The sequence below is a fragment of the Pseudopipra pipra genome, chromosome 5 (assembly GCF_036250125.1).
Source record: "Pseudopipra pipra isolate bDixPip1 chromosome 5, bDixPip1.hap1, whole genome shotgun sequence".
In the NCBI taxonomy this organism is placed as follows: Eukaryota; Metazoa; Chordata; class Aves; order Passeriformes; family Pipridae; genus Pseudopipra; species Pseudopipra pipra.
Window position 1 is genome coordinate 52,496,833 of NC_087553.1, and position 14,689 is coordinate 52,511,521.

Genomic DNA, 14,689 nt, shown 5'->3' on the forward strand with positions numbered 1-14,689 from the left:
AAAAATTTGCAATACCTGTACATGCTTATGTTTTTTTCTAAACAAGAGAAGCTTACAGGTCATTAGGTGATCAGAGTGTAAAAGCAGTAATTAGTATGAAATATTTACATATTAAGAATGTTCATGCCTCATGGTCAATAAAGTTGCTGGACACTTTCCTGAGTAGACAAGTACAAGTGTTTAGGTGAGGTCTCTCATTAAAGCTTCTTTGAAAAACAGCAATGCACTGATTGAAGAGTAGGAGTCCCTTAATTGGGACATTGGGCCATCCACGTGGCTATTTGCAAAATAGAATAATAATAAAGGAGAAAATCAGATACATAACAGATCAGTTAAAGAGGTCTAAACAGTAACAGAATGTTTGCAATTAGGTTGTATTCTCAAAAATAATAAAAATGGAAAGTGCTAAAAGCAGCAGACAAATCTCATGATACTGAGAGTCTGATAAAGTAGATGTATTTCAATATTTTACTAAAATAACATAAACATAATATATAAAATAATACTGAGTTCTCACTTTACCTGCACCTTGGTCCTCTGAAGTAGCTATTGCTGTGTAGCAAAGTGATTTTGGAGTTACCTGGGTAATTTTATGGAAACCTCAGCTCACTGCTCAGCAGCAGGTCAGACAAGTGCTAAGAATGACTCAGTAGGAGACAAAGAATAAAACAGAAAACAGTTTTATGCTGTGTAAATTGATGGTGCACTTAGGTCTTAATGTAGTGTAAAATTCTGGTCTGCTCCATTACAAAAAGGCAGTAGAGCTAGGAAAAGGCTCAAATAGGAGGATCAAAGCAGCCAAAAGCTGTGTAATGACAACACAACTGAGAAGCAGATGAATTGTCTGGGAGTGTTGTGGATGAGAAAGAGGCAGCTCAGTGAGGATGTAACAGGGATCTGTAAATTCAGAAGTGATGTGGAAAAGGTGTGCCTTTTCATAGAAAAAGTAATCTGAAGGTAGCCAGTCCAAAGTAAAAAAATTAGGAGCATTTTTTCACACGTGGCATTCTTACATTACAAAACGGGACATACAGCAAAGATACCTGGATCAGAAACTCACTGAAGGCTGATCACTGGAAGTCAAGAGAGTTTGTAACCAGGGAAGTGTTCCAGGCTGACTGGCAGTCCTGCAATCCTCATAGCCTCGTGGCATAGACCACTGAACGCTCTTTGATACCAGACACGAGGTTAGGCAACTCTCTGGCATTATGCAGTGCAGCTACTTTCAGTTTCATCTCAATGCTTCAAGATTTGGGTGGACTTTTAGGATGAGGAGGTATTTGTAGTATCACAAACTGAGAGCCAATGTGCTAAGAGCTGTAATAGAACAAAACGTGGTCTATGCCTTGTAAATGGTATTGTGTGTTTGCACTGGGGAGCTGTAGATTTTATTTATTCTAGATCTGAAATTAAAAAGAAAGAAGAAATACTTTTATGCTTCCTGATCTGAAAATCCCACTAGGTTGTCCCTCTGAATAGCACAGGATAATTTGCATTCTTGTCTTCTTCACTGAATTTTGCAAAATGTTGTTTAACTGTACATGGTAAAGATCAGAAAATCTGAGGTTTGTTTCCCTTTTCTGTTCCCCCTCACCAGGGAGGTACTTTCCACTACAAGCTGGCTTTTCTTGGCAAGTTTTTTCATCTCCCTTCTCATCCTGCTGGAATGTCAGGACCATACACTTTTTTTCTTCAACAGAGGTGACCAGCTTGGCAACAGAGAGTTCAGTATTACACTTAGACTAAAAATCTCCAAGAAGCAGAATTGCAAGAGGAATAAGGGTCTGAGTTTTTACACTCTCCTCAGGGTACACATGAATAAAATTAGGCCCCACTGTATGAACACAGTCTCTGAAGTTTTACTACTCCTCCCAGGATTGACTAAAAAGCTCTGAGAATAATGTAACTAAAACAAGAAAAATGCCACACTTCAGAGTACCTACACCAATTTGCAGTAAAATTCCTCTTAGTGCTTTCAAATCCATATCTTGCTTTTATACTCATATAATATTCTATAAAGATGAACAGCAGCTTTTTCCTTGTATTTCATAGCTATTTGAGCATACAAAAGTTGTCGGCAAGTTGCATGATTACTTACAAGCTTGTGCTTGCATACATCTTATATTTTAGAAAAACCTATATTAGTTCATAATAGATTTAAAGTCTTTATTATAGAATCATAGAATGTTAAGGGGCTGGAAGGGACCTCAAAGATTATCTAGTACCAACTCCCCTGCCATGGGCAGAGACATGTCCCACTAGACCACGTTGCTCAAGGCCTTTTCTGGACTGGGGCATCCACAAATTCCCTGGGCAATCTGTTCCAGTGCTCCACCACCCTCACATAGAGAGTTTCTTTCTAATATCTAATCTAAATTTCCTCTCTTTCAGTTTGTACCCATAACTCCTGTCACTACAGTTCCTGATGAAGAGTCCCTCTCTGGCTTCCCTGTAGGCCCCCTTCAGATAGTGGAAGGTCGCTATGAGGTCTCCACACAACCTTCTCTCCAGGCTGAACAGTCCCAGCTTTCTCAGCCTGTCTTCATAGGGGAGTGCTCCAGTCCTCTTAGCAACTCTGTGGCCCTCTGGATTTGCTCCAACAGTTCCATGTCCTTATGTTGGGAGACCAGAACTATACTCAGTACTCCCGGTGGGGTCTCAATAGCAGAGCAGAGGGGAAGACACACTGACACATTGAGTAAATGACTTTAACTGTTTGATAACTGTATTCCCTTTTTATAGGAATAGGAATAATTCCCTTATTCCTAGCTACTACTGTACAGCTAGAATAGAGAAATACTTGCCTCATGACTGTACAAGAAAGTGATGAACAGTGTTAGGATCCACAAGCCCTAATACCTATTTGTACCTTGTACCTTATATTATGAAAATTTCTTAGTATTATGACAGCTCTGTTCCTTTCTAAATATTTATTCAGCAATGCTATATACATTGAATCAAATGCATATGCCCACATTTATGAAACTGGCTACTGCAATTAAGAAAAAGTTTTTGAAGTCATAGAGTAGTACAATGATGGGATTCTTTAAATAAATTATGTGCCGTTGTTCAGCTACAATTTATATATTTTTCTCAAAAATATCAAAATTTTGAGGAATCTTAAGTATACTTTTGTTGCTGAGCACAGATTTATTTATTAGGTTGACAGCTAACTTTGTTTTCCTAGTTAAGGCTGTATTAAGCCTTTCTGTCTAGAAGAATAAATAATAGTTATAATGTACTTGCACACATGAGGATTAGTAGAACAGAAATAGCAGAGCAATGTGAAGATAATTTTATATTGCTTCTGCCTGCAAAGTTGTGGCCTTACAATTTCAAAGCTAGATCCATGATTTATTTTAAGAAAAAGACATGTGGGATAGACATTTGGATAAACTTTCCAAGTGTGAGTGTAGTTAAGCGCTGGAAGGGGTCAGTCAGTGAAGTACTATGGAATTAGGGAATCCTTTCTTGTCAGATATGCAGGAATATTTTTCCCTGTGTTGACAAAGAAAATTTTCTTTACAGCTCGATTTTGGTGAGATTAAAAGTACATTGTAACGGGGGCGGGGGGGGGGGGGGAGGGGTTGTGGTGGTGTAAAAATAAGTGCTTATCATATTTAAAAATTGTTTTAATAAATGTTCAGTTATGTAGTTTGACTGAAAAGGTGACAACCTGGAGTGTTTCTTCTGTGACAAATTCATTTGAATATTGTATTCTTGACTTAAATTATTTAAAAATGTGTTTAATCTCTCTGTCATGTTATGTGGAGCTAAATTAATCTCAGGCTTTTAAAGTAAGCACATACTATAGATGGATGGATCAGTCAGTAGTTGAATGAACTGACGATAAAAATGTGTTCCTTAGGCAGGTCTGGAAAATGAAACAGTTCTACAGTCAGTAGTATTGACCAACTCCTTAATTTAAGAAGGTATCCCATACATTTTAAAATTAGCCTCAAAAAATTAAAATTATGTGCTAATCATTTTAATCTAGAGCAAAAATTTTCTTAAACACTGACTTTAAACATGCTTTTGCAGACAGAAGTGCTGATTTCAGAAGTGCTGATTACCTTTGAGAGCTTCACTTACATCAGAACTGTTCTGCCTCTCTCTTCTGTAACATTGTTGGTTGCTCTTGTAAGACATAAACACAATCTAAAATACAGACTAGGCAAACATCTCAGTGAGGTTTTAGCCCAGGACAGGAAAACAGAAGATGATTCTCAAAAACAGAAAAGAGAAGAAAATCCAACTTTAAGGTGTTTTGGTTAGTATCTGCATTAATGTTCAAGATTTACCAATGCTGAAGTACTTTCCACTTTGAAAATGCTTTCCAAACACTCACTGACAACTATTTACTTAAAGACTTCTGTTAAGAGGGTGAAAGGAATGTACTGGGAATGTCTTTCTCTGGAGGCTGACAAGCCTTATAATAGAAAAGATTCTAAGTTTTCCTCTTCCCTATTGTTTGTATCTTAAGCAGTCATATTTAAACCCATGAGGAAAGGAATTATCTGAACATATTGTTCATAATTATATCAGCACATTATAAAACTGTAACCTGATTCTGTATTTGACTAATGAAGGTATGATTTTAAATCAATCCCAAAAATTCTCTGTAATTCTCCTTCTAAAGACTGTTTTAAACAAGCAAATTAGCTCTCAGCCTTATATACATTTTATTAATTTTCTGTGTTGGCACTACCTGGTTTTACATGATTTTTCTGAAGCAAAGAGTCTCTTTAATGCACTTTATTTTTAAAAGTGCATCAAAATGAAGTTTACAGAAATAGTAATTGATTATTAGGAGCTTATTCAGCTACTCCATAATGTATTTCAGAGCTTTTCTGATTTAGTTATATTTCGGTTATATTTTAATTTTTTCAAGATCAAATCCTAAGTACATCTACATCTGCCCCTAGTCATAGAGCATACATCCATAATTAAAAAATATACAAAACAACCTACAAAAGAAATAGATCCCAACAACCTTGTGATCAGCTAATGAACAAAAATGGTTCGATTCACTTTTCAGCTCCTCTGGACAATTCAAAGTATGTATGAAGTATAGAAAAATCACAGCAAAACATTTTAGATCTCTCAGACCTGAAAAATATGTTCCTTAATCCTTGCATTGTCAACAGACCTTTGCATCAAATGCTAGTTTTACACAATCTGTTTAATCAGAGTGGTCAAGATCATTCACTGACAGTGTGATGTTCAGCTTCCTCCCAGCCATATCACAGTAGTTCAGCATGACATCCCTCCCCAGTTTCAGCTTTCTAGCCCCATGCAATAGCCACCAGGTGTGTTTTGAGCAAGCTGCGCAGTCCAGCAGGCCAGAGCTAAGAGGCAGTGTAGTGACTCTTCATGGGGCAGGACACAAAGAACTCATCAGAACTCATGCCGGCTGTGAAGGAGATGTTGTGTGGCCTCCTTCACTCTGTTTATTCCAGCCACGTTGCTTTTCTAAGATATAAAAATGGTTAAATCTAATTTTCAGCTTTACTTTTAGAAATATCATGTGGAGTAGTTTGCCAAAAGTCAGTGCTTAAAAGATGTAGCATATTTAATGCTATTTCTAAAGTAACTTCAGTGCCACAGTGGCTGCTGCTATCTTGTTCTGTAGCAATCGTGCTGTGGCAGCTGAGCTTGTGAGAGAAGCTGTACAGTTACAACCAGATCAATAAGTTCAGAAGTATACTGTTATCTTTTTCTGCCTATCCATAAGAACAACAAAATATCGTGTCTTGCATCTTCACATGTTCTTTTCACTTGTACAATAATTTCTCATATATGTGCACAGTATGTGAAGCACCCCAAGTAACACATTTCTGTACTGGCTTATTGTATATTCTGGCAGCACCATGAGAATGCAACAAACTGGAATAAACTGTAATATACTCTAGTATATTTAGTGTCTGGTCCTGATGGGGCTGGTTAAACCTATGGGTGCCTTGAAAGGCACAGATGAGCCTTTAGTCAACATTTCCGTGTAATGTGGTTGTCTCTGACAGTGTCAAGAGATATGTCTTGACTCTCTCTGCTAACGGAAGAGCTCTGTTAAACAAATGTCCATCAGTACAAAGCTTTTCAATAGGAAGAAATCAAGTTCTTGTTCCCTCATGCCTAAAACATCCGCATGTACGAACTCATCTTCTGAAGTCAGTGGAGGCCATGATGAGGTTTAACTTCTATGTTTGCATGGATATTTACTATACTGGGGCTAACAAAAATGTAATGATCAAAATGTCTGAAACGATTGGCACGTGGAAAACTTGGTCCAAAACTACAGAACTTGTTTGCCAAACCTATTAGTGGCAGGCACATCATCTGCACCAGCACAGACTAAACGATCTACACAGGCAGCTGTAGGTACCTGAAAGCATTACACTCTTATTTTACATGCACACGATAGAGGTGACAATATTTGCATGTTTGTAGGAGACTGTCATTTGTTTCCTTGCTGCCAAGGAGCATTAGAGGACAACTGAACCTAGAAGACACTGGGATAGTCATTAAAAAGTCTGAGTGGTCTCAGCAAAGCAACCACTTTGCTAAAGAAAGAGAGGATGTTCCTGATCATATAAGCAGTGAAGAGGAATAAAGGCAGTCAAAGGTAAGGGGACGGAATAAAATACAGTTTAAGGAATTTAGGGGATGAATTGGAAGATAGTGTTTATGGAATGAGGAGTCTAATTGTATTTTTCTACTGCAGCTTCTGAAAGTTGGTTTGTTTGAAACAGATACTGCTTCTGAACTTGATGGCAACTGGTGCTTGGGGATGACTGTTTTGGGTCTACTTACAGTGTAGAACAGGAGAAAAAATAAACACACCACTAGTTTTGACTACATACATAATTAGGCCAGGCTAGAGGGAAAACAGAACATGGCAATGAAATAGCTTAGTTTACACAGAAGAGGAAAGACATTGTGACCGGATCTGGAGGACTATGACATTTCAATTCTATATTTGGAGTTTATTGGAACAGAAACTAGAACAATTAACTTTAAAAACAAACAAACAAAATGCATTACTTTAAAAACAAATAAGCATTAGAATTAAATAGGTTTTTAAATGCTTCTCTTCCCCCTGCAAAATGCCCTTATAGACTGATCTTTTCCTTCATATTTGTTGCTCTCATTCAAACAACTCCATGGCCAGCTTGCAAGCATCGGACATTCCCACTGCCAAGGCAGCTATTTAGGATACATCCCACCTTCACTCTGGAGGCCTGGCTGAGGGATTGATCCTTCTCTTTGCGGTAGCCTCCAAACTGATATACCTACTACTTGCTGTCCCTCTCCCCCTGTCTCCTTCTCATGGGAGCTTTTCTGACCTGGTGCTGAGGGTAGAGGGGACAGGCCTGGTGTGGGAAGGGTGTCCCAGTACGCAGAATAATTAGTGAGGAATGCACATACCCCCATTGCAGACATCATTTATGCAGGCATGGAGTGGCTAGGACAGAGTCAGTGACACTGGTATTCTCGATTTCTTCCCACTCCCATTGGTACATTTTCATCTGAATATATGCAGCTAGGAAGAACTGCAAGGGAAATACTACTGTGCAGCACATCAAGCGTACTCAGAGCCCTTCTGCAGGTACAAGGCAGTGAAGAGCTCTGCTTGCAAGAGAAGTGCATGAGAAAGTAGTATTTGTGCAAATTCTTTTCATATAGTAAACCCAGGAAATATAATTGAAAGACAATAAGAAGGTTCTAGATCACCTAACCCAAGAGATTATTAACTGTATTAAAAGAAGAGAATGATCTTGGGAGAAGACAGAGATATCATTAGAAAAAGTTTTTAGGAAGAGGAAGACCTGAGAATGGAAATTCAAGTGCTCTCACCTGAGGTGTGAAGAAGAGGAGAATCGGCAAGATGCCACAGAAAAGATGTGGACCATCACAAAATAAATAATTACTTAAAGTAAAAAGGAACACAGACAGTGTCAAGAGATATTTCACTTTGTTCCTGTTCTGCATACCTGAAGACAAATATCCATGTTCTTAGAGCCTGTCTGGGCATTTCTTGATTGTCACTGATACTTATCCATCTCTCAGAAGTAACCAATGAGTCTGAGCAATCAAACTGGCTACAAAATCCATAAATCTATGTTATCTCTGAATAACTGCTGCAAGGGGATTATGTCAAGAGTCAGCAAATAACTGCAGACAGGAAGAAGCAGAGAATTTGCTGATCTATTTCTTCCTCATGACATTCAGATTTGCCTTTTAAGCAGGAACCAGTATCTTCATAACACTTATGGAAAGTATATTCATAACTGCTTTCCTGTATCTTCCTGTCAAGCAACTTGCCGTATTATTAACATACATAAATAAATAGATACCTCTGTTTCATTGTCACTCTTCTGCCAAAACAAAGTAGTGAAGATCATGGCTGAGTTTCAAAGAGATACCTCTGGACAAATAACTCAGTTGGCCCAGATTCTGCCTAAAACTTTAGGGAATGGTAGGTTTGGTAGTCTGGTAAGCTGAGTATCGAGCTTTGCCTCTGCCTAAAAGGTCCCGTTCCCTTCCTCTGTTTACATCCTCTCTCACTTATGTTCTCCGGCTGCCTAACCTGTGCCAGCACTAGGGCCCACTGGACCTCTCCAAGAGTCAATTAAACTCCCTCACCTGGTAGAAAACAATCCAGCTGAACAATTCCTTGCAAAAGGATCTAATGATCACCACAACAAGGTAGGAAGAGAGAAAGGGAAAAAGCAGGAGCAGAGGTAAGGCAGGGTAGAAGGGAGCAATCAAGACCTTTCCCTTTCCATGGCAAGGCATTACTAGTCTGGCTGATCTCCTCATAGAATTCAGGCCTAACAGCATCTTTCCTGGGGCAAAATATCCAGCTATCACAGCTCTTAAAACACTGATAAAATTTACAGACTTAAATTGGGACTATTTAAGGACTTAAAATGGACTATATATCAACTATACATATATGTGGACTGTAAATTCTATGATAAGAGAAGTAAACACACTGCTTGTGTAGCCCGGATCACTTATTGCCACTTACATAAAGAAAAAATATTAAATAAACTGAAGAATAACAAGGAGCAAAACCTAAGGGGAGTCTCCCCTAAAACTCTTCTCCCATTAACATCAACTGTTTTGCTTTCCAAGGATTTGCAGTACTTTCAGAGAGACCTCAATAAATTGGAGGACTGGGCAATCACCAACCACAGGAAGTTCAACAAGGGGAAGTGCCAGATTCTGCACCTGGGATGGGGCAACCCTGGGTGTAGGTACAGACTGGGGAATGAGATGCTGGAAAGCAGTGCCATGGAAGGGGTCCTGGTCAATGGCAAGTTGAATATGAGTCAGCAGTGCCCTGGCAGCCAGGAGGGCCAACTGTGTCCTGGGGGGCATCAGGCAAAGCATCGCCAGCTGGTTGAGGGAGGGGATTGTCCCACCCTGCTCTACACTGGTGCAGCCTCACCTTGAATATTGTGTGCAATTTTGGGCACCACAATATAAAAAAGACATTAAGCTACTAGAGAGTGTCCAAAGGAGGGCAACAAAGATGGTGAAGGGCCTTGAGGGGAAGCCGTATGAGGAGCGGCTGAGATCACTTGGGCTGTTCAACCTGGAGAAGAGGAGACTGAGAGGAGACCTCATTGCAGTTGCAACTTCCTTGTGAGGGGAAGAGGAGGGGCAGGCACAGATCTCTGTGGTGACCAGTGACAGAACCAGAGGGAATGGCCTAAAGTTGTTTCAGGGGAGGCTTAGGTTGGATATTAGAAAGAGGTTCTTCACCCAGAGGGTGGTTGGATACTGGAACAGACTCCCTAGGGAAGTGGTCACAGCACCAAGCCTGAGAGAGCTTAAGAATCATTTGAATGATACTCTCAGGAACATAGTGTGACTCTTGGGGTTGGTCCTGTGCAGGGCCAAGAGTTGGACTCGATGATCCTTGTGGGTCCCTTCCAACTCAGAATATTCTGTGATTCTGTGCTTCTCTGCTTGCCTGCCTTCACTGTGAGCCAAAATCACAGAGCTGAGCCAAAGTGGGATTAAGACATGAATCTTTGTTCTCTAGAGTGGAGGAAAATCACAATATCACTAAGGTTTACAGGGTTCTATGAATGGGACAAGGAGAGAGGGTGGGTTTTTACTATGCCGGGATCGATTTTACCTTCAGCAGTACCAAATCTTCCAATGTGCAGAAAAGTAATGTATTTTTCCTGTTTTCTTCACTTTGTGCCAGTCTTTCCCATTCACTGCTTACAATAGGACCACACACAGGATTGAAGACACTGCAAATCTAATTGCAATCTGGATTTAATTTAGGGTGAAGTAAAAAATCATGGAGGGTGCAGCTGAACGGGCTTTCTCCAGCACAGTTTAACAAGATGCTTTGCTTGAATATTGATGTGCTATTGATGCCTATTTTTCCCGAACCTTTTAAGTAATTTTTTAAATTAGTGAGAATTAATGGCCCTTGACACAATTTTTAGTGTGCTAGAAAATAAAAAAGAAACAAAAAAAAGAAACTAAAAATTGACCATAAACAATGACAACTGCATATAGGTTTGCAGTGTGAAGATGACAGACATGATTACAAGCATTTGACTATCAGTTTATTTAGAAATTATCAGTTTGAGTTTATTTTTCATGAGATCTCATTTATCACTGAAATGGTTGCTAGGATGCTATGCTTTGAAATTTGACACTGAAATGGTTGCTAGGATGCTATGCTTTGAAATTTGAAACCTTCTCCAGAAAAAGAGCAATTGTGAAGAGGTTTTCTAAACATATTTTCTTTTTGGCAGCCTCTCTATAGTGAAGTTATTGATGCTAAATCATTTTCTTACATCAAGATCTGATCTTGGAAGCAGTTATACCTAGTCTTAGTTTTATTCAGAATTGTGGAATGACTTATGTTAGATCTCTGAGTGAAGTTAATCATGCATAAACTGGATCTATTCAGCTAGCCTTAAATTCCTGTTAACTTTCTGTGCCTAGTATTTTCCCTTGCTCCTGGCAATTATATGTCCAGGTCACTACTTACACCATGGAAATAATTTTTCAGTGGTCACTAGCTTTCACTACTGAGCAAACATGGAGACTCATGTAAAATGAAAGCTCTGTGTGTATGAGCCACGTTGCTTAAAACCCCAGTGAGATGATGAATGATGAGCATTACATGCCTGCATGGCACCTTGGCTAAGTCCTTTCAAATCCCAGTCCCTGGCAATTTTTAGCAAGTCTTGTGACTTTCCTCTCACCTTTTCTGTGTCAGGGTAGCTTTAAACACTTACAGTCTATTCCACATGATGCAGATGGAACTGAGTTTCTGGCTGCAAGCACTGGAGATCACTCTTGACAGTCATGGCTTGCTGGTTTTGGCAGAAGCGATCTCTGCACGACTTTGCCTCATGCCAGGCAGGACAGCAGCTGCCTGCTGTACAGAGCAGCCAGGCAAGCAGTCCTGAGTGAGGGGGAGGAGTAGGAAGAGGTAAGCAGGCTAGAGAGCTCCATGCAATGGGAACAGCCACTGTAAAGAAGAGGTGTGGGAATCCCAAATAGGAAATCAATACTAAATTTGTTATCTATGTCAGAAGGAGGAGATTTATACCTTTCTGCTAAGAATTCTGAAATATGCACATATACCTGTGAGTATAAATACTTAGCTGGATATTTCTGATCTTACCCATAATTATTTGAATATTATGCACTGAAGAATCTTTCCTGTGAATTTGAGTCAGAGGATGCCTGTCTCTTTATCCACTTATATTCTGTACCTAAATGACTAGTCAATGCCAGGGGAATTAGTCCCCATATGCAATAGTTCTGACTTAATTTCCTGAAGTGTTGGAATGGGACCAGATGACAGTAGACATGTAAGCCCAGAGCTGTAGTGGAATCCTAATTCAAAAGATAACAGGAATCACATTCATTGCACTCTAGCTGTGATTGAGAAAAGGATTTACAGCTTCAGAAATGTGCATTACATGCTGTTGTCATGAAAAGAAACCACAAAACATAGAGAAAAATCCAGCTCATTCCTTGGAACAGCTGGGAAAAGCAGATGGACAGAAGGCTGATTCCCAGGAGTATACAGGAGGCAGAGTAAGCCACCTACCCTCTTCTGATATCCCTGCTCTCTGCTGATATCCCTTCATCTGTTACCCACTTGTCCTGAAGACTTGAGAGCCATGAGTGATTTTGGGGTTGCAGGAAGGCTGAATTGCCTCTCAGACACTGCTGAAATAGTGAGGATAAAGACCCTACCCAAGCGCTTGAAAGAGGAAAATTATGTTGGGCTGGAGGGAGAGCAGGATTACTTGCTGTGCTGAAGGCAACCGAGGGAGCAGAAGGTGAAGACAGAGAGGATTACTTTGTTCTAGTGTGGGATTCTCCAAGGGGGTATGATCTCCACATCATGAAGCAGCCATTAATCCAAATCTTTATAAACTGGTTTTCATCAAGTCTTCAAGCAATAGCACAAAAAACCCTCATAAAATACCCTCACTAAGAGTTTGGGAGAAGTTGACAACCATGCTAATGCCACCCACACAGCTGGTGGTTGTGGGCCCAGAAATCAGGGCATGCCAAAAAACACATCTTACAACAATAAACCAACTCTCTGTGCTGCCCTCTTGTGCTGATGGAGTTACTGTGGCTCCCAGGTTGGCTGGTGGTAGTGCCTCTGCTATCCTCCTTTGAGTGTACCAGCTCACTGAGTACCCCTCTCCATTGGGTGGCAGAGATCTACCCCACAGAGAGCTGCAGGGCATACCCATGGTTTTCCGATGCCTGCTAGACAGATCTATTGGCTTGCTAGAGGCTTTGCAGCACAGTCTGGCTAGAGCAGGGCCTGAGGATGTGAACTGCTGTGCTGGGAAGGACAGAGCATGAGCAGCATGTCTCTGGAGAGCAGAGATGGGAGTTCCTCTGTGGCTGGCAAGCATCTATCATGGGAGGGTACAGGCAACTGGAGTACTCTTTTCCTGCTCAGAATAACCCAGGAGTCTCATTTAGAAAACTACAGCCCCAGACAGAAACAAATTGCAGAACTGGGCAATCACCAACTACAGGAAGTTCAACAAGGGGAAGTGCCAGATTCTGCACCTGGGATGGGGCAACCCTGGGTGTAGGTACAGACTGGGGAATGAGATGCTGGAAAGCAGTGCCATGGAAAGGGACCTGGGGGTCCTGGTCGATGGCAAGTTGAATATGAGTCAGCACTGCCCTGGCAGCCAGGAGGGCCAACTGTGCCCTGGGGGGCATCAGGCAAAGCATCGCCAGCTGGTCAAAGGAGGGGATTGTCCTGCTCTGCTCTGCACTGGTGTGGCCCCACCTTGAATATTGTGTGCAGTTTTGGGCACCACAATATAAGAAAGACATTAAGCTATTAGAGGATGTCCAAAGGAAGGCAACGAAGATGAAGGGCCTTGAGGGGAAGCTGTATGAGAAGCAGTTGAGCTCATTTGGTCTGTTCATCCTGGAGAAGAGGAGACTGAGGGGAGACCTCATGGCAGCCTACAACTTCCTCGTGAAGGGAAGAGGAGGGGCAGACTGTGGTGACCAGTGACAGAACCAGAGGGAATGGCCTGAAGTTGTGTCAGGGAAGGTTTCAGTTAGATATTAGAAAGAGGTTCTTCACCCAGAGGGTGGTCAGGTCCTCAGGTTCCCAGAGCCTGACAGAGTTCAAGAAGTGTATGGATGATACTCTCAGGAACATGGTGTGACTCCTGGGGACAGTCTTGTGCAAGGCTAAGGGTTGGACACGATGATCTTTGTGGGTTCCTTCCAACTCAGCATGTTCTGTGATTCTGTAAAATGCAGTGCATGTGACAGCTGAGGTCCTGAGCTAAGTGTTCTCTTCGTGTGCAGATTGATAGGTTTCATTTGGAAAAAGAAAAGGATTTAAAAGCTAAACAAAACCCAGCACTTCAAACAATATATGCCCTTTCTTGCTGTGTATAGGCCTCTAACTTGCTAATGCTGCTGCAGCTGTTAAACTGTATAGATTGCCTCAAAGCTACTGTAACAACACTCATTTCTTATATATAAGGCAGTGTAGGAAGAACTTTCTTTACAAAAATAGTTAACTAAGGATGAAAGATAAAATAGATGACTTGTAAACAGATATTTTTAGCTAAAATAACTTGATAATACTAGAAGTTTTGGTCTATAAAGATAATAGAGTTTGTCAACTGTTCCCATCTGTCTTGTCCCTGTCCTGTGTCAGCAGGGGGAAGTAGTAACTAAGACCTTCTGTGGCTTAGATACTAAATGCTTTCATTGGAGTATTTTTGTCCGCCCTCCTTTCTTTCCCTCTTTGACATCACTAAGAAGTTTTATTTATACACTGTAATGAAATATTATATCTACTATGGAAAATTACTGACAACTGCTTTGTCAGTGACACTTATGTACAAGTAAATTTGCTTATTTTATAACATTTTTTGTTAGTCTGGATTAAAATTTTGCAGGTGCTGCTCCCTGCAAGATATTACTATTGTTTCAATTAGGCTAATCACTGTAACAGGAGTTTTCTAAAAATTGCAGTGATGGTGGCTTCCAGGCATGCAGCATGAGCGAGGACACCTCTTGTTCCTCATCCAGGCTTCAGACTGCATCTCCAAGCTCTGTGCCTGCTCCGAGCAGAGCCAGTTTAGCCCCGCCCACTGAGCAGTCCAGCCTTTATTTATATGAAGTCTGTGGT